General features: G+C 39.1%; 1 protein-coding gene across 2 annotated transcripts in view; it reads right to left on the bottom strand.

Annotated features, from left to right (window-relative positions):
• The window catches only part of ATP8A1 (ATPase phospholipid transporting 8A1), a 230,557-nt gene that overhangs the window by 209,742 nt on the left and 1,128 nt on the right, over window positions 1-19,687 (bottom strand). The gene's annotated exons all lie outside the window — the stretch shown is intronic.

Here is a 19,687-nt window from a genome sequence, read left to right as displayed (position 1 = left end):
AAATAATAATAAATTAAAAGTCCTCAACTTATAATTTTTTTTTTTGGTTCAAGTTTCTGGAGCAAAACAATCTTTGGCTGAATAATTTAGACATTTGTATTTTATTTATTTTGCTTTTAGTGGTTACCATATAGATTGTTTATTTAATTAGAAATACAGAAGCAGTTACTAGAGCTACAAAAGAGATTTGAAATCCCATGTTCTGCATTGTTGGAGCAGAACGGTCAGTTCAAACGTTCAGTTGTGAGCCTGACAGCAGCTGTTCAGACAGAGAGGGAACAAAAGGAAGGAACCACCACTCTGGAAACAATGAACTCGGTCCTTTAAAGGTTAAGACTTACATACTACAGTTTCAAATACAGCACTGAAGAAATAAACACCCTTAAAAGCATGGAAATTAAATAGAAACTATTCAGCAATGCATCTCAAATTTCTAGACCATGACTGCAATAGCCAGAGGGGAAATGAAATTTTCAATTGCATCAATACACCTTCCCTGTAGTGAATATTGATTCAGGCTCTACGCAGTGAACATCTGTTGTTCATCCCAGCTCAGCGTTTGCTTCTCCTGAAAAGAGTCTTTGGTTTTCCTTGGAGAACTCCCCTCCCCCAACTGTAGGCAGTCTTGACGGACTGGTCCATCAAAATACCATTCCCCTTTTTGACTTAAAGGTGGGCACAGGAGCCACACTAAGCTAATCACAGGCAACTTACAGTCTAGACATATGAAAAGGCTAATAAGCATAGATAAGACAGATTCTGTGGCATCCGAAAGTAACTGTCCATTAGTCCAGCTGCCTTGCAAGCTCCTTGACCTTCCTGTAAAAGCTTTTCATTTGATTCTGGGAACTACTCTACCTACTTAAAAAGATTATGCTCAGCTTCCATAGTGTGGAATTTAAGCAGAGGCATTTCAGTCCTCTGCCGGAAGCCAAGTCCTGTCCCACCGCGCATCTAATTAATGCAGGTAGGCATTGACACTGGACCCGGACCTGGCCTTTCTTCTTCTTCAAGGAGCCGAATCCTGTTCTCTGTCCCACAATCACTAGCTGGCTTTTCTGCTCTGCATGGAACAATGACCTGGAACCACCTGGAATGCAATTACCCTGCCCCCCAAAATATCATGAGGCTGCCTGGAACCCTCCCCAACAGGCCCTACTTGCTAAGATCTCCTCTGATGTTAACAGCTGCCTTATCCAAGCCCTGAGTCCAGCATGTTCTGGGATATCTAGGGGTTTCCATCCTAAGGAACTTGTACAACAGCCAAAAAGCTTCCCACATTCCCAGCTTCCTCTCCTTTACCTTCTTGTTCATGCAACTGTGACGCTAGCTCATTACCCTCAAGCCCATTTAAGTTATAAGAAAAAATATCCACTTATCCTGATGATGTAAAACATGGTTAACTGCTTCAAAAAAATTGTTCTTCATTTTACAAGAGAGTTCACTCCACCCACCCCTAGGAATTCTTCTCAAAATGATGATGAGGAAACTTCCTTCTCATGTGGAGAACTGCTGATGGTCAAAGGGCCAGTGAGTACCAGAGCCAGGATAATATTTGGAAATCGATAAAGTCCAACTCAGTTCTAACACTTTAACACTACTGGATGCATTTATTCATTCAACAGCTAAGCTTGACCTGGCCTCTCCCTCTGACCCCATTTGTCCTCTACTGGCCCTATTTTACCTCAACACAGTTTTTCCAGCCACGACGTTCCCCTACTTCATGGCACTGTAGATGCTATTACATGTCTAAGCAGTCTCCCTGACCATTCTTTCTTGAGGTGTCACCTACAAAAGTTTTGAATATACAGTGGTCTTTTGAACACTCCAATATTAATCTTTTGACCTATATACTTAGGTATAGAGCAACTGACATGCACTGAGAACAGGACAGGCATAAGGGCACATGTGTGTATCTATCAGGTACTACTCTAATATGGAGAAGTAACATAAATAACACTTCAGGGAAGTCCCTTGAATGCAATAAATGTTTACTAAACTTTCTATTTTAATATAAGGTATCCAAAAATTCCCAGAACTTTATAAACTTGTCCCTATCCTGATACCCACTAATATATCTTCCTATCAGGACCTGTCATTACCATACATGGTAAGTGATATTTTTCTGTGTCTTTGTGGGAACTGATCTAAAAATAAACAAGTGTAAAAACAGATCAACATTATTCCTTGTCTAAAAGAGGAAAAAAAATAATGGCTTAACACTTCCTGCACTCATGCTGAACTGCAACAAGCTCCAAAAGTAGCACTACAAATTCTAAGTGGTAGACACTGAAAAAAGTATTCCTGACATTCAGAGGAAAGGCTAGCCTTAAGCGGTATTACATGGAAACCTATGCATGCCTAGTGTTGGGCCTCACACACAGTAAGCACTCAATTTCCTCTGCTGCCAGCTTTGGATACTAACCTAGAAAAATAATCATCTCGGGCATGCTGAGTTACTGCAAATAATAATGAAAACACTTATGAATGCCAAACCATGCTTAACAGGAAAAGGAAGAAGAACAATGAAAGAGAAAAGGAATATAATGATATCCCCTTGGGGATATCCCATAGATTCTTTGGTCAGTCAGCAGAAGTAAGTGGTATGTTCCCAATATAGATAAAACATTGGCATAGAAACAGACTGCACTAGCAATGAGGGGTTTCGACCACCAGACATCCATCAGGCATCTCCTAGAAGGCTCAATTAGCTAAAAGCATCATTGACTTGTCTTGGCAGCAAATTCATCTCTTGAGAAGGTACAGGAAACAAGCTGAGGAATTGCTAACTATGGACTGGATTCTAATCAATGCAGAAGTGATAAAGCTAGTAGAAAACATAACTGTACCAAAGAGCTTTTGGCAGTCAAAGAGGGAAATACCAGGCTAAGCAAGACATGTGTTCTAGATTTCAAGAGGATGTATTTCAAGTTAGCATCAAGACCCAAAAGGGGCAGAAAGAAGTCCGGAAGGCTGTCTGAAGTAACATGCTGACTAATTATGAAAGGTCCTGTCTAGGGGGAAAAGGGAAGTGTGGTCAAAGAGACTATTGTTGCAGCACAAGAAGTCCTTGAACAAGGAAAAGCAGATAAAAAGATCATGGGAAAGGTTGGAAATAGGCTTACATGTTTAATAGCGAATAATAACAGATGTACAGACATCTGAAAATGGAGGAAAGGTGTTTTAAAAAATGTTAGAGATTACAAAAGTGTTTTCTTCCTTCCATTTGGAATACAAGGAATTGATGGGATAGGTCTGCTGCCTGCAATAGATGGTGTAATGTTAACGGACAATAAAAAGCAGAACTCCTCAACTCCTACTTCTCCGGCTTCACTTCATTCTCCATCAAGGATAATCATCCTAAAACTAGGAAGGTTGGAACAAATAGCTGGAGGAACTAAAGCAAAAGAGAAGGTAGGGAATTATTTTAAAAAGAAAAAAGACAAGGTAGCACCTAGCTGTTCTAAATAGATTCATATCTTGTAGCGTGTGTGTGTATGTGTATATACACACATACACAGCATTTTAAAATCTATAGAACCATGAGAACTTGCAGAAGAATTAAGTGAACTGTCACTACCCGCAGAAGAACCATGGTGAGTGACAAAGGTCCCAATGTTCTAAAAAGGAAACTAGATGGATCCTGTACATTATAAACTACTGTTCATGAAAAGGGCAGTCTAGAGACATGCTTTCAGAGTTCACATATTTATATAATGAGATCTACAGCTTCTAAAGGATTTAAGGTTAATTTCTGAAAATAATTCAAAAGTTAAAAGGAACATTTCCTTTTTATATTGAGAATTCAGTTAACATTGAGTAGGCGTTTGTTGTTTTTAAAGTGGTGTTTCTCATACCCAAGAGAGTAAAAGGAATTTTTCCCCTATAAAAAAGGTCCTTTATATTAATTTAATCTTGAACAATAATGTTATTGGCCAAATCCTTAGCATTTTGAACTTCAACAGGTTAGACTCACCCTGTTCTTAAAAAACTGAGACACTGGATCCTATGATTAGGTAACAATGTGGATTCACAACTGGTTGACACACATCCACAAGGGGACTCATACTGGAGCTTTCCTTTGGTTCCCCCCTTCCTACAAGCCCTTCTGAAGCAGTCTAGTCTGGGTCACCCTTGGCTCCTGCCCCTCCTCCCCTCTCCTGGCCTAGTTCCCTGGCCCTGGGAGTCATGATCAACAGGCGCACCTGACCAGCAGGGCCAACTGGACTTCTTTCTGAGAAAGTGGACTTGCGGTCCAGAGACGCAAGCAGGCAGACTCGGCACTGAGCAGGGACCAGGCTGAGCCTGGAGAGTTAGGCTGGAGGCAGGTCGCGGCACCCCGCAATGAAGCCACGTGTATGGTGAAGGTATGAAGAGAATGGAGTAGATATACAGAGAACAAACCAGGGTAATACCAGGCAGAGTGAGAGAGCCCAAAGACTGAGTCTCATGAGGCTCTGTTATGATGCAAGGGATCCCTGGATAGTTAAAGTAGATGCATAACTTCCGGAGTGATCTGGAGCCAGACTGCCTGGGTCCCGATGATAGAATAAGATAAGGACATACATGGCACGATTAATAAATGTGCAGATGACATGAATGAATCAATTCAGGAAGGTTTTGAGAGGTTGAATAAATTGAAGATCCTATACTAAGGCCTATAAAAATCAACTGTGCAAATATAATATGGGGACATTTGGCCCAGCAAGACGTGTAGAAAACAAATGGTTTTATCACCTTTATTGCTTTCTTAGCAAGAAAGAACTTGCTAAGAATTAGAACCATGTGAGAATGGAAAGGGCTGTTTTACAAGGGGGCGTGATTCCCGTCACAGAGCTCGATCAGGAGTTGGATAACCAATTGGAGAGGGCTGTACCAGGGACTGAGTACACAGTTCCCTCCAAGTCTAAAGTTCCATGATGCAATCTTCCTAAAAAGATTTTTTTTTAAAGACAGTTATGAGGTCATCAGAGAACCACTAATATAGTGCCAAGGCACAAGCAAGCTTTAGTCACTTTGTATATGGAAAAAAAGAATTATTGAATTAGTGGATAAAAATGCTTGCAGGGCAGGTAACTCCACTAACTTCACTAGCAACGCATTCATAGGAAGATATAACTGAATTATAGTTCTGAATAAGCCAGCTCTTGAAACATACTGGAAAAAATAATAATAAACAACTGTGAAGTTACCTGAGTTATTACAACTTTTATTTTTAGCGCTATTGATGCATTTTATAACATAAAAACGACTGGTTCCAAGACTAGTCCTCCTTTTATCAAAAGAAGCAGAAGCATCCAAATAAAATCATTTTGCTGCTGTACTGTTCTCAGAATGAGTCAGTGGAGTTTGATGGGCACCTGCTTATCTCCATTGTGATTTTGCAAGAGAGAAAAAAAAATTCACCTTTTTAAAAATATTGTCTCAAGTGTCAAAAACACTTAGTGAAGAAACTAAAGCCTACTTGCTAATTTGTGGTTTTGGAGAAGTCAGCACGGCACACACAGCAACATGAATCACTCACAAGCGAGCAAGAACAGCTTTTTACTCTATAGAACCAGACACTACCCAGGATCAGGAAAGAGGTGACACTTTCCTCTGCCTATTGATGACAAGCAGTGTCACAATCTGGCATGTGAAGTATCCAACAAGTCCAGGAACCCGGCTAGAAAAATAAGACATCCCTAAAGGAGCACTGGAGAAGTCCACCACGCCCCAACATGACCCTGAGAGCAGGCGTGGCTCTGGGATGGCTCGTGTGTCATAAGCACCGTGGGGCAGTATTAAAGAACCCACCAAGACTGGTTAGGCAAGTCAGGCTCAGAGAAACAGGAGTCACCGGCACAAAAGCAAGGAAGGCACAGCTACCTTCAGTTTGTCAGGATGTGGCTCAAAAAGGAGACCGAAGCCTCCACTCAGCAGATTATACCAGGATGTGTGAATGACAGCGGGTGGGCTGCAAAGACTTCAAAGACCCAGCACAGCGCTGGTTGACATTAAAGCAATGACACCTACACATGCGTGCAACTGCCATCAGCCCTACCCAATTCACAGGTAGAACAAGAACGATGAGAGGACGGATTGCACAGCTGCTTCAAGAACCTTCTGACACCATAAATAAAAACCACCCAGCACAGAAAGAGCCTCGTAATGCAATGCTTGTGCCACCACATGCTACCACCACTAACCACAAACATGGTATCAGCCCCTTAGATTTGCTGGGGTATCTGTGGCCACTGCTGAGCAACGTGCAATGGGCCTGGACATGATAATAAGAAAACTCCGGAGGTTTCAAGACCACGCCAGCATGTTAAAAGCTCAGCTTCCAAAATCTGAACAGCTTGATCTTATTCCCAGTCACACACCAGATGCAAATTCAAGTAACATTTGCTTAGCATCTACTTTATAGCAAGTGCTTTAATTTTCCCCTCTGAAAGATGTCCCTGCAGTGTGGAGCACCTCAAGAGTCAAAAGAACACAATGATGACATAAAGACTGTTATCATCAACTCTGATTATGGAGTGAAAAGTCCCAGCAATAGAATGATCAATCCCAAACATTATTCCATACAGTTCTTAGATGTCTAAAATCCATAGAAATGAGGAACAGGTTAAGACACTAATAGTTATGTTTACTGAATTTCTAAAGAATACTAATAGGAAAGGAAGATGGAAGAAGTAGATGGAATTTAGGATAAATGCAATACTCTTTCCAAAAGAATAAAAAAATGTACATAAGCATACATATTTTGGCACATACGGATCTTCTCACTCTTTTCTAAGATGAGAGGAGGCTTTCAGTCCTTTGCCCCAGTGTTTCCTATCTTAGTAAATGGTGCCATCGTTCTGGGCTCAGGGCCCAAAACTTTAGTCATTCTCCACATCTTTAACACTCCACATCCTATCCACCAGTAAAGCTATTAGATCTACCTTCAAACTATTGATATATCCTGAATCTGACCACATCTAATCACCTCCATTGATACCCAGAAGTCCAAGTCACTATCATCTTTCTTTGTTTCAACTTCTACCCCCAAAATGAAATCAGAATCTCTAGGGGCGGAACCCAAGGATCAGCTAGTTTAAAGCTCCTCAGAAGATTCCAATATGCAGCCAGGCTTGGTCTACTCTCTAGTCAACAGGCAGATGATTAATGGGTAGATATTATTACTATTTTGGGAAAGGAAAACAGGAGTCTTAGAGAGGTGATGTGACTTGCCGAAGGCCACACAGCTCAGAAGACCCAAAAGTCAGATATCACTCCAGGCCTATTGGGAGTCTCAAGTGCCTTATTTCATTTTCTCTCCGGTCAGTTATTTACAGGGCAGTAGCTTAAGATACTGAGGAAAGTGGGACAGCATTAAGTGAGTTATAGTCTCAAGTTTTGTTACTGTGTCACACAACAAATGTACTCTACTCTTTAAGTGGCTACTATATCAAATAGTCTGGTACCAAATAGACTAAAGACACATGAAGTATAAACAGTAAAGATGGTGATTCTATTAGCCTGTGTCAATAGAATTAAAAAATAAAGACAATTCCAGCTGAATATATAGAAGAATGTCTGAAGTCTTATAAAGAAAACTATTAATTCAGACTGAGGACTTTGGTACATATTCAGACTTAGTTAAAATTAAACCATAGAAAAGTAGTTCACTCACCAACCATAAGGATAAATTCCACAGAGAAAGTCACTTAATAAGATCAAGGGGGATTCAGCTGGGTACCTGGGGAAATTAAGAGGGCCTTCTTCCTTCTTTGCTAATTATATTCACTTGGAAGTCAACAAAAGGCCAACTCATGTAATGATTCTTTCATTGAACTTTAAACAAAAACACACAAATAAGCCGCCATCTGGGGCTAAACTAAGCCAGTGATTCAGAACTCCACCCCCCTCCCCCAATCAAATCCTGGCTTTCTAAAAAAGATTTCCATCTGTAGAGTACAAGTAACATTATCACCTAAAAAAGTAAAGTCTAAATGCAGAAACGATAAAGATAGAAAAGAATATAAAATAAAAAAACAATCCCACAAAGGTTGGACACAATACACTTGATCTAAAGCACCGTGGAGCTTGTTTTCTACTCCTCAAAGTTTGAAATAATCATCACATCCTGAAGCAGACCCCAGCACCTAACCATGAGGCCACAGAGAAATCACAATGGCTAATTTGGGGCTCGTGGTAAGTTTTGTGTTTTCTGTACATTAACCTGTAAAAGACCTATCAACATCATGATGAGATAAATTAATAATTGTAAACTAAAGAAAATAAACCCCTTGAAAATAAATGCAGCCACAGAAGTTTCAGAGACTTTTACCAAGTTAAGGTATTTCTTCCAGGTGCAAATAACTATACATATGTAGGCTACAAATACAGGATGTGTAAAGAGATTAATTACAAAAGTAAGTAGGTTAGCAAAAACTAGAAATGACACTGCAGAGAGGCTCATATTCATCAAACTCCCAAAGTAGATATAGCACCAGCTAAAAATAAACTGAATGTGTTTACTCTTCATTTGGTTGTACTGAATTAAATGTTTAATTCAGAATTTTAAAGTCTTCAAAACCGAATAACTGAGTATCATCGTATGAACTTTATCATTTCTGAGGGGAAATTTAGAGAAGTGTAATTAGACACATTAAGTAACTGGGCAACAGACAAAAAATCTACCAAAAAAATATCCATACGCTCTTGGTTTCTTGGCTGGCAATCTACATGACTTTATACAATCTATTCCTCCTCCTCTCTGCAAACAAGGAAATTCAAGGATCTACACCAGTGTTTTTCCACACTACTGCACATCAGAATTACCTGGAAGATACAATATCAATGCTTGGTCCATATGCCCAATGGACCAGACTGACTGATTCCATTGGTCTGGGATGGGTCCAGGCATCAGTACTGTTTAGACAATTCCCATTTGATTCACTGTGTAGCCAGGGTTGAACACCACTGATGTACACATGACTATAAAACTAACCACATTACACAATCCTTCCACTGCCCTGACCACAGTGGACACACTCTGCATTAAAGATGGCAGAGTCATTCTTCCTCACGTCGTTTCTCTAACCTTGACTCACAAATGTGGGGGAAAAAAAGTTATGAAAGTCGAGTGAGTCCACCTGAGAACATTCATCACAACCATTCTGGCATTAATGGTGGACTGAATCCAACTTAAGCTTAAGGTATAAAACGATACATCAAATTTGGGTAAAATCTATAGAGAGAGATCTGTTTCATTTCTTTGGTCAGGGATAGGACATGGTCTGATTTTAAAAGTAGAGTGAGACAGACGAGAAGAGGCTGGAAAGGGTCAACTAGTCACAGCCATCAGGATGACAATATGGCAGCAGAGCAAGGGATCCAGGAAAAATGGTCATGGACTCAGAACCAAAATGGTGCACTCAGAACCAAAGAACTCCGACATGGGGCAACGAGCGTGTCCAGAGGAGCTGGCCAAGGGCAACAATGGGGAAAGTGAAAGCAAATGATATTCAGAGCCCTTGGCAGCCTGGTTTGGCACTGAAACTCCTCACAAGTGCAGAACCCTGGAGTCAGGGACCAGAGTCTCTTCTCTCAGAGCAAGGCAGGGCCCCCAGTTCCGGAGCTCTAAGTTGCTGTAACAAGCACTCAGAGTCAAGGAAATGGTGACAGGGTGGTTCAAGCCACAATCCTTAAACTGCTAAGTCATAGCTCCTTAAAAGTCTCCTACTGCTAAGAATTTCAGGGCTGGGGCAGGGCTAACTATATAGGGGGGAGGGAGGGAAAAGGGGAAAAGATGGGCTGCAGATGCTAGAAGGAGATTTCTTCTAAACCAAGTTGGCTTTACTTTAAGACCAGAGTTAGCCAGTGACCTAAACCAATTACAGAAGCTCAACTATTCTAAACTGGTGTCAGAACAAACCATCTTTCTGATTCACCCCTGCAAACCAGTTTGCTTGCTTCACTCATGAAGGCCAATCTTGTATTCTAATTAGGTCTGGCCCACTGAACTGGTTTCCTGGTCCAGAGCCTAGATTGCCTTTGGCCTTCTTAGCAACAGTCTCCGCCTAAACTGTCACCTGACTAACCCAGTCCCATGAAGTACAACCCCAAATGGATCAAGATAAGTCATCTTCAAAGATGGCTTAGGCGAAACAACAAAGAGGCTCAATTCAAAACAACCACTTCCCTTTGCCCAGTTAATTCAATGTGTAAATGACCCATGAAGCCAAGTTATTTAGTCCTCTTAGATTAACAAAATTGATGGCAATGATGTATATAAAAGCATAGTACCCGAAGTTACTATCCTATGTACACACATTTCATGTTAACATTTAAATGAAAACTAATAGGAAGGTAGGGCAGAATGGTTTTATCAAATCTATTTAAAAAGAATTGTTTTTAATGGGACCAAAACAACAGGCTTCAAAAGATGCCACAATGAACTTACATAAAACCTCTAAACTGCCACGAGGGCTGTGTCAAAAGCAGTATTATCTAAGCACTAACACATTGTTTGAGGTTTTATGAGGACACTGGAGAAGGTCTTCTGTTGGAAAGAAGTAAGTTAAAGGCTTAAATCTCTACTTAAGAGAGAAGTATACCTACACATGTACTTTTAATAAGCTTACTTTGAGCCTCATTTCCATTATAAAATGTTATATTCTAAAAAACTCTAGTAAATCCTTACATGTAAGCCCAAGCTAGAGGTATAATCTACAGCTGTGCTGTCCAGTAAGCAGCCGCTAGCCACGTGTGTCAACTGAGCATGTGAAATGGGGCTAGTGTAAATTGAGATGTATTGTAAATATAAAATATACAGCAGATTTAGAAAACAGTACAAAAAGAGAAGAATGCAAACTATTTCATTATTAATTTTTATATCAGTAACATGATGAAATCATATTCTGGATATATTAAGTTAAAGAAAATATATTATTAAAATTAATTTCACCTATTTATTTTTACAATGTAGCTAGAGAATATTTAAAAGTACATATGTGTCTAGTGTTTATGGCTCACATTTTATTTCTCTCAGTGCTGATCTAAGGCATGAATGCCAATTTGATAATAAGTAGATTTTACAGAACAATTCATTAAATCCCAGCTGGTCTAAATTCTGACCCCTAACCCTAGCAAAAAGGATAAAAAAGAGCAATATCTTGGCTATTACGTAAGGGCTACGTGAAACCTTAGTAAGTTGGAATCCGAGTCCACAAAACTTCAGCACATAAAAATGAACAAACCTTGCTGAAAAAAGTAGTGTAACCAAAATATACCTGGTCAAGTCTAATTAATTGAAAACCTTGTTTAAAAATACTTTGCTTTATGATATATAATTTTAAAACCTACAGAGATGAAAATTAACTGAAAAACTATTTAAAATAAAAGAATTCAGACTGATGGTCAGTTTCAAAATCAATAGCTTCCACCTTACATGTGCTAACAGTCGCAAGTAAGAACATATAATTTTAGAAAGGACCCCATACACAATATCTTCATAAAATATAAAGTATAAATAAAAATATAAAATATAAATCATCTAGGAATAAATCATTAAAATGCACAGGATTTATAACTGTAACTATGTACATGAGAAAATACCAAAAAAAAGTTAAAAGATAAACTATGAACAGAGAAAACAGTTAATGTCTTTAACATATGATAAGCTCTTAAAATTCAATACAAGACAATCTTCATAAAGGAACTTACAATGAATAAACAATTCAGAAAAAAATAGAAATAATTATTAAACTAATCAAAATGCATTCAACCTTATAAGTACAGCAATGTAAACGTAAAGAGTTTTTTTTTTCTCTTTTTTTTTGCATCGTATATTCACAAGGATAAAGAAGACTATCCGGTGCTGGAGAAGGGGTAAAGGAATAGGTACTCTTGTTCACTTTCAGTGAGGCTGTAAACTTCAATAATCTTTCTTGCATTTTTTTGCCCTCATTATAAAAAAAAAGGTACATACTTTTGCCCCAGAAATCCCTTTTCTCAAAGATTTTCACAAAGAAATAATCAGAAAAGCGTACAACGATGTATAAAGGTGCTTATTCAAGAGTGTTTTTTTTTAAACAACTTTAAATGACCTAAATACCCACCCACAGAGGATTCCTTAGTAAATTATTATACAATAACATGTATAATGCTAAGCTGCCATAAAATTCATGATCTATGCATTCAATAAATAACTACTGAGGCCCTACTAAGTGCCAGGCAGTGCTCTAGGCACTGAGGATATGAGTAGTGACGGTAGACAAAAAAAATTCCTTCCCATGGGAGAAGGTGGTCAAAAGTACAGTACAAACTTCCAGTTATAAATAAGTTCTGAAGATGTAATGCACAGCATGGTGACTACAGTTAACAAGACTGTATTGTATATTTGAAGTTGCTAAGAGAGTAGATTTTAAAAGTTCTCATCACTAGGAAAGACAGCTGTAACTATGTGAGGTGACGAATATTAACTAATCTTATTGTGGTAATCATTTTGAAATACTGTATATACAAATATCAAATTATGTTGTACACCTTAAACTAATATGATTATGTATCAAATATATCTCAATAAAACTAGAAAAAAAAATTAAAAATCCCATCCTTTGTGGAGTTTACATAAACTATATTTGATGGGCAAGGATGTCCATGAAATACTAAGTGGGGAAAAAAGATTAAAAGTAACGTGGAGTCTGATTTTTCTTAACAAATAAATATATTTCTCCTCTCCTGGAAAATAGCTGGAATGGATTAAATGTTAACATATATATTAAATGATTATATTTGGATGGCATTGTTTGGGGTGATTTTTACTGTCCTCTTGACACCTTTTTGCCACGTGAGTTTTCTTCAATGAGCAGGTGTTACTTCTACAATCAAGAGAACAAATTTAAGCTCTTCTATTAAAAACAAACAGTTACCTGTTCATCTGACAAACACGGAGGGCGACTATATGGCAGGCAAAGCTTTAAGTGCAGAGAACACAGCAGTGAACAGATCACAAAAAAATCGCTCCCTTTGTGGTGCTCAGGTTCCGGTAGGAAGATATCAAGTAGGTCTGATTATAACGCATCTGTAGGTCATCTCATCTCTAGGTCATAAAATTCATTTAAGTCAACCAATATCTGAGCTCCTACTCTGCCCCAGGCAATGTCCTCAGTATATCAGTAAACAAAACAGACAAAAATCTCTGCCGTTAGGGAGCTTACTACCCAGAGGATGAGAGCACTGAAAGATGTGGGTTCCAGTGAGGAGTAAAGAATGAAACTGTTGCCTTTACTCACATTCTAATGAAACTATGTGAGTAGAGACCCAGGCAGCAAATATTTCACGAACTTCAAAAGTACACTCTGATCTCTGCAAACTTTCCTATGGCTGTAAGGTAGGCAAATGATTCAGTTCTCATTGTTTTTGAAATGATATAATGAAAAAATAAAAAAAGAATGATGCACTATAGACTAGAAAACCTAAAATAATTTAGTTCTGCCACACTTAATATCTCCAGATTATACTAAGCAAAATGACATGTATTGGGAATTCTCAAATATTGATCACATGAAGCATCACTATGCTCACACACCCTCTCTGTGAAAGAGTGTCATGACAGTTGTAAATCTTTTAACTCATTTCTATGGTTACTTTGGGGCATCCTTCATTCACTACACCTTTTTGTCCCACCATTCAATTAGCTGGCATGCAGCAGATGCATAATACATGCTTGCTAAAGGAACAAAGGATCTTAGTCATCTTTTACTTGGACAAATGAAAGAGCCTTCTAAAAGTTTCCTTTTAACAATTCTTGCAGAAATTATCTCCATGCTCCTTTTGTTATCTTTTAAGTAAAGGAAATGTAGTATTCTTTATCATTACAAACATTTTAAAGGTGCCATTTACACAGACCAGTCTAGGAAAACAGTCCCTAGGACGATTCCTAGATTTATCACTTAGCACATGTTTTACATAATCAAATGAATGTCTTACATTTTAGCATAATATTCAACAGAAGAAAATGCAAACCACTGGATAGGTATGTGGTTTTTTCATGTGCATTTCCTTAGTTTCGAATAATGGTCCTTATTTTGTAAATTATGAGCTCTAGAACACCTCTTTTATTCAAGCAAGAGACTTTGACAATCTGATGGTGACTGTGCCTGTCAGTTGCCAACCCAATAACCATTTTCCCTTTTTCTTTTAGGAATAAAACACTGAGTAATGTGTCAGATAGAAAACTCCATTTCCCAGCTTCCCTTGCAGAAGGGAGCCAATGCAAAATAAGCATTAGTCTTTGTGCGGTACTTCAAAGAAAACCCTTTGGTCTCACACCCTTCCTTTTTCTTCCTACCTGGGACTCCTACACAATAGCTGGAACCCGGCAACCAGGTTATGACTTTACGGAAGTTATATACTAAGGATGATGAGGCAGAAAGACGTAAGGAGCCCACGTCCCTTACGATTTTATGTAGTAGACATAGCTGACCTGGACTGCCTTCATGTTAGTTTTACAAGACTGAGAAAAATTCTATTTTGTGTAAACTGTTATTTCAGTCCCTGTTTCTAGGATTCCTAATGCTGAATTCAGAGACTTATTTATTTAGCTGGAGTAGAAAGTGAAGAGACCTGTAATTCTTATCCTTCTGCTTTATCTAGTCTTGTGTTCTGGCAAATTTATCTACTATCAGGGTTTCAACTATTATCTCTGAACTTGAGATTCCCATTTGATTTTACCCATATCTAACCTCCAAATTTCAAAGTATCCTCAAAACATGTCCATTTGGATGTCCCCCAATCACTTCAAAATTTGAATGTATATCTTCTCTTACTGTACTGACCCTCCTTCTCAATTTCCTTATCTTTTAATAGATCTTCCCAATCAATCAGGTTCAAGACTATAAAGCAGAGTTCCTTAAAATGTTTCACCTGCACCAGAATATTCTGGGCAGCTCATTAAGAATGCAGTCCCATGGCAGATCTACTCAACAGAATCATCGTGAGGCAGCCCAAGAAACCACAGTTTTAATGGGATACCTGGGATCCTGTAAACATTAAAATTTGAAATTACTGCTTCAGAATCTCCTGCGGTATATTCACTATATCACTATGTCCTATGACGTGACCTTTGTCACCTCATTTCCTACTCTTCTCCCCCTCCCTTTTCCTTTAACACTCCTCTCTCCTGCCTTGGGGCCTGTCTGGAACATTCTTTCCCCAGATTCCCACCAGGCTTCTTTCACCTCCTCCACCTCAACTTTTCAATGAAGGATAGCCTAACCAACCTATTTAAACTTGCAATTCATCCACCAACCTTATGTATCTTACCTTTTCTTTATTTTTCCCACAGCACTTACCACATAACAAAGTCTATAATTTGCTAATTTGTTGTGTTTGCTTTGTCTCGTGCCTCACTAGAATGATAGCACTTCCAGGGCAGGGCTTTTTCTATTCTGTTTGTTCACTGATGTATCTCAAGTACCTGGAACAGTACTTGTAGGAGTTCAACAGATCTCTGTTGAACACGTTAACGATTTACTGAGAAATATCTCTAATTCCTCCCTTCCCAGTCTCATTGCTCCACTCCAATGCTAATCCTGGCCTTTGTCATTTTTAGACTTTTTTAAAAAACAACAGAGTGTATTTACAGTGTCATTTCCTCCAAACCATCCAACATACTTCCAGGCTTATCTTTCTAAGACACTGTTTGGGGATGTCACTCCCCTATAATGATTTGGCTCCTAACTGGCCCTGTTGGAAGTATTATACATTGGCCTCATGCTTGCATGAGAATTGAATTAGATGAACTCAAAGATCCTTTTCAAATATTTGATTCAAAATCCAAATGACTCATCTTGGCATTTAAAATGCTCTGTAATCTAGAAGTATTTACTTATCCAAATTTACATCCTATTCCTTCCAAGTTTCCCTTTGTTCCTGGCCAGTTTCTTTAAGAACTCTCAAATAAGCCACAGTCATGTTCACTGCTTTTTCAATTGGTTAGTCTCTACCCTCAATGCCCTCCTGACTACTGAAATAGATGGCATTATCTTGGAAGCTTGGCACTCAGACTGTGACCTGCAGGCCAGCATCATTCAGCGTTACCCGTGAGCTTGTCAGAAATGCAACTCCAGCCCTATGCATTTAGAAGCTGCATCTAACAAGATCCCCAGGTGATTTGTGGGCATCTTAAAGTTTGAAAAGCACTGCGTGAGCACTCATTTCAAATCCTTTCTCAATGGAATGTTTGCTTGGCAGACCTCGTGTTCTTATGTCTGATCTGCCACAGCTCTTTGTTACCCATAGCAGGTGCGCTGTTTAATTAATAACATCCCCTCTTAGGCTATTTCTTTTTTTTAAAAAAATAAATTTATTTATTTATTTATTTTTGGCTGCATTGGGTCTTCGTTGCTGTGCACGGGCTTTCTCTAGTTGTGGTGAGCGGGGGTACTCTTCATTGTGGTGTGCGGGCTTCTCACTGTTGTGGTTTCTCTTGCTGCGGAGCACGGGCTCTACAGCGCAGGCTCAGTAGTTGTGGCTCACGGGCTCAGTAGTTGTGGCGCACGGGCTTAGTTGCTCCACGGCATGTGGGATCTTCCCGGACCAGGGCTCAAACCTGTGTCCCCTGCATTGGCAGGCGGATTCTTAACCACTGCGCTACCAGGGCAGCCCCACACTGTTTATTTCTTACTTCATGGAAGTTCTTTCCCCTCAATTTGGTTGTAAATAGCTTGCACACAGAACAGCCATGCATCTGGCCAATCTGAATGCAGGGAACAGAAACCCATTCAAGTCACTTCAAGGAAAAAAAGAGACTGTTCTAAGGCTACTTGGGAACTGGGACTAAAGGAGTCAGGAGGGAGGTGCTCCAGGGACTGGCCACCCTCTCTCAGCATCTGTGTCTCTCTGCCTCATTCTCTCCATCCGGTTCATTTTCTCTCCTATCTTCCTCTCTTCATGCAGTTTCTGTTTCCTCATACTAGCAGCATTTGCACAACCTATTACAGCCAGCCATTCTCTCCTCTACCAGCCTATTCTCCTCTGTCCCTTTCTGCTTCAACCTTCACTCTAAGCCTCTAAGCTTAACTCTTCGCATGGGAGAGATGATCACCACAAAGCATCTTTCTGAGCCAAAACACAAGGTTTCAAGTGTTTGAGCCACCTATGGATTCTCTGCTCTTGGGTCAGGAGCCTGCCGTGGTCCAACCAACTGAAGCCAAGGACGCTGCCGTTCAGAACAAGGCCTTTAGGCAGCAGGAGCTGTCAAAAGAGACTATTCCTTAGGAAAGAAAAGTGTGGGCAGGGCAGGCAATGAGCCTCATCGGCAGCCCACAGGGTCATTATTGATGTTGTCCTCACCACAGTCCAGAGCAACATGCTGAGCACATAATAAACTGAACCAACCAACACGGCGGGTAAGGGTCATTCACCAAGTGCCACTATGCCCCTGACACTGTGCTGGATGCACAGGGAATACAAAGATTAAATACGAACCAGTCATTGTTTTCCCACAGCTGTTAATTCAAATGTGTCACTGAACTAGCTACTTGACCTTTGACATGTACCTCAACCACTTGGGCCACAGTTTCCTCAACTATCAGGTGGGACCATCTTCACCAACCTCCAGGAGCACTGTAAGGTCCTATAAGGTAATCTTTGTAAAAATGCTTTGAAAACTATACATGCCAATCAAAAACAATACTGTAGCCTCTCAGTACTTAATGAAATCCTCTCATATGGCATAGGTTTTACATTATTTTCTGGTCCTTTCTCTTTTCCCATTTCCCATGATATAGAATCCATCAACTGCTATTATTTGAAAGAACAATCCCAGTATTACCACTATATTTTCATTACCTGAATGGCTCACTCAAATGATGATTAAGAAAATTCATTCACTATTGTCAAAAAGACAACAAACAACAAGTGCTAGTGAGGATGCAGAGAAAAGGGAACCCTCATGAATTGTTGGTGGAAATGTAAATTGGTGCAGCCACTATGGTAAACAGTGTGGAGGTTCCTCAAAAAATTAAAAATAGAGCTATCATATGATCCAGCAATTTCACTCCTGGGTATTTATCCAAAGAAAACAAAAACACTAATTAGAAAAATATATGTATCACTATGTTCATTGCAGCATTATTTATAATAGCCAAGATATGGAAGCAACCTAAGTGCCATCAGTAGATGAATGAATAAAGAAGACGCAGTGTGTGTGTGTAGGTATACATATAATGGAATATTACTCAGCCATAAAAAAGAATGAAATCTTGCCATTTGCGACAACATGGATGGACCTAGAGGGTATTATGCTAAGTGAAATAAGTCAGAAAAAGACAAATGCTGAATGATTTCATTTATATGTGGAATCTATAAAACAAGTGAACAAACAACAGAAACAGTGTCATAAATACACAGAACAAACAGGTGGTTGCCAGTGGGAATTGGAGTTGGGGGTAGAGACATAGGTGAGGAAGATTAAAAGGTACACAAACTTTCAGGTGCAAAATATATGAGTCATGGGTATGAAATGTACAGTGTGGGGAATATAGTCAATAATTATGCAATATCTTTGTATGGTGACAGATGGTAACTAGACATTGTGGTGATCATGTTGAAATGCATAGAAATTATCGAATCACTATGTTGTGTAACAGCAATTAACATACTATTGTAGGTCAATTATACTTCAAAAACAAACAAACAAACCAACTCATAGAAAAAGAGATCAGATTGGGGGTTATCAGAGGTGGGGTATGGGGGGAGGGGAAATCAGACAAAGGCGGTCAAAAGGTACAAACTTCCAGTTATAAGATAAAAAAGTACTAGGGATGTAATGTACAACATTACATGAAATTATATATGAAATTTGTTAAGAGAGTAAACCCCAAGAGTTCTCATTGCAAGGAAATTTTTTTTTTATTTCTTTAATTTTGTATCTATATGAGTTGATGAATGTTCACTAAATTCATTGTGGTACTCATTTCATGATGTATGTAAGTCAAATCATTATGCTGTACACCTTAAACTTATACAGTGCTATATGTCAAATATAGCTCCATAAAACTGGAAGAAATAAATAAGAAAAAAAAAGAAAATTTACTTCACTCAGAAGTGTAAAAAAAGAATGTACACATTTTTAGTGCGTACACTTAAAGACAGCACTATCATTTATCCAATGTGCATCTATAAGGTGCCCTGTATATTTTTTCATTATATTACAAATGACAATAAGAATGTACTAAATCCCTGTACACAGGTTAGTTTTGACTCTTGTGTGGCCTTCTCCCCAGAGCAGTTTCACTGAGTATTTCCTAAGTGCTGTAACCAGAAAATCATAGCTACTAGAGCTCAGAGCCCCCATTTTTAACATGGGGACTCTGAGGAGGAAAAATAATAAAATGGCCTGTCTCAAACCCCTATAATCCAATTCTCCTAAAATCTGTATCTTTTTTCCTAAAATCACTTTACCACCTGCCAAACATTAAAGGGGGGAGGGGGTGGGGGTGAAGGATGGACATCAGCGATGTTGTGAGAACATGAGCCACCCTTTATAGGATTCAAGTATGGGTTTATGTGACAGAAAAATAAAACAAAGCTCCAGATATGCACTGTTTTGGCTTCGCCATGTACAAAATGAAAAAATATTTACCAACTGACTGCCACATGCTAGGAAGGATGCTGAGGGCTCATCAGAGGATGAAGACAGCCTAGG

Source organism: Eschrichtius robustus, chromosome 4, assembly GCF_028021215.1.
Source record: "Eschrichtius robustus isolate mEscRob2 chromosome 4, mEscRob2.pri, whole genome shotgun sequence".
In the NCBI taxonomy this organism is placed as follows: Eukaryota; Metazoa; Chordata; class Mammalia; order Artiodactyla; family Eschrichtiidae; genus Eschrichtius; species Eschrichtius robustus.
This window is presented reverse-complemented; position numbering and strand designations above follow the sequence as displayed.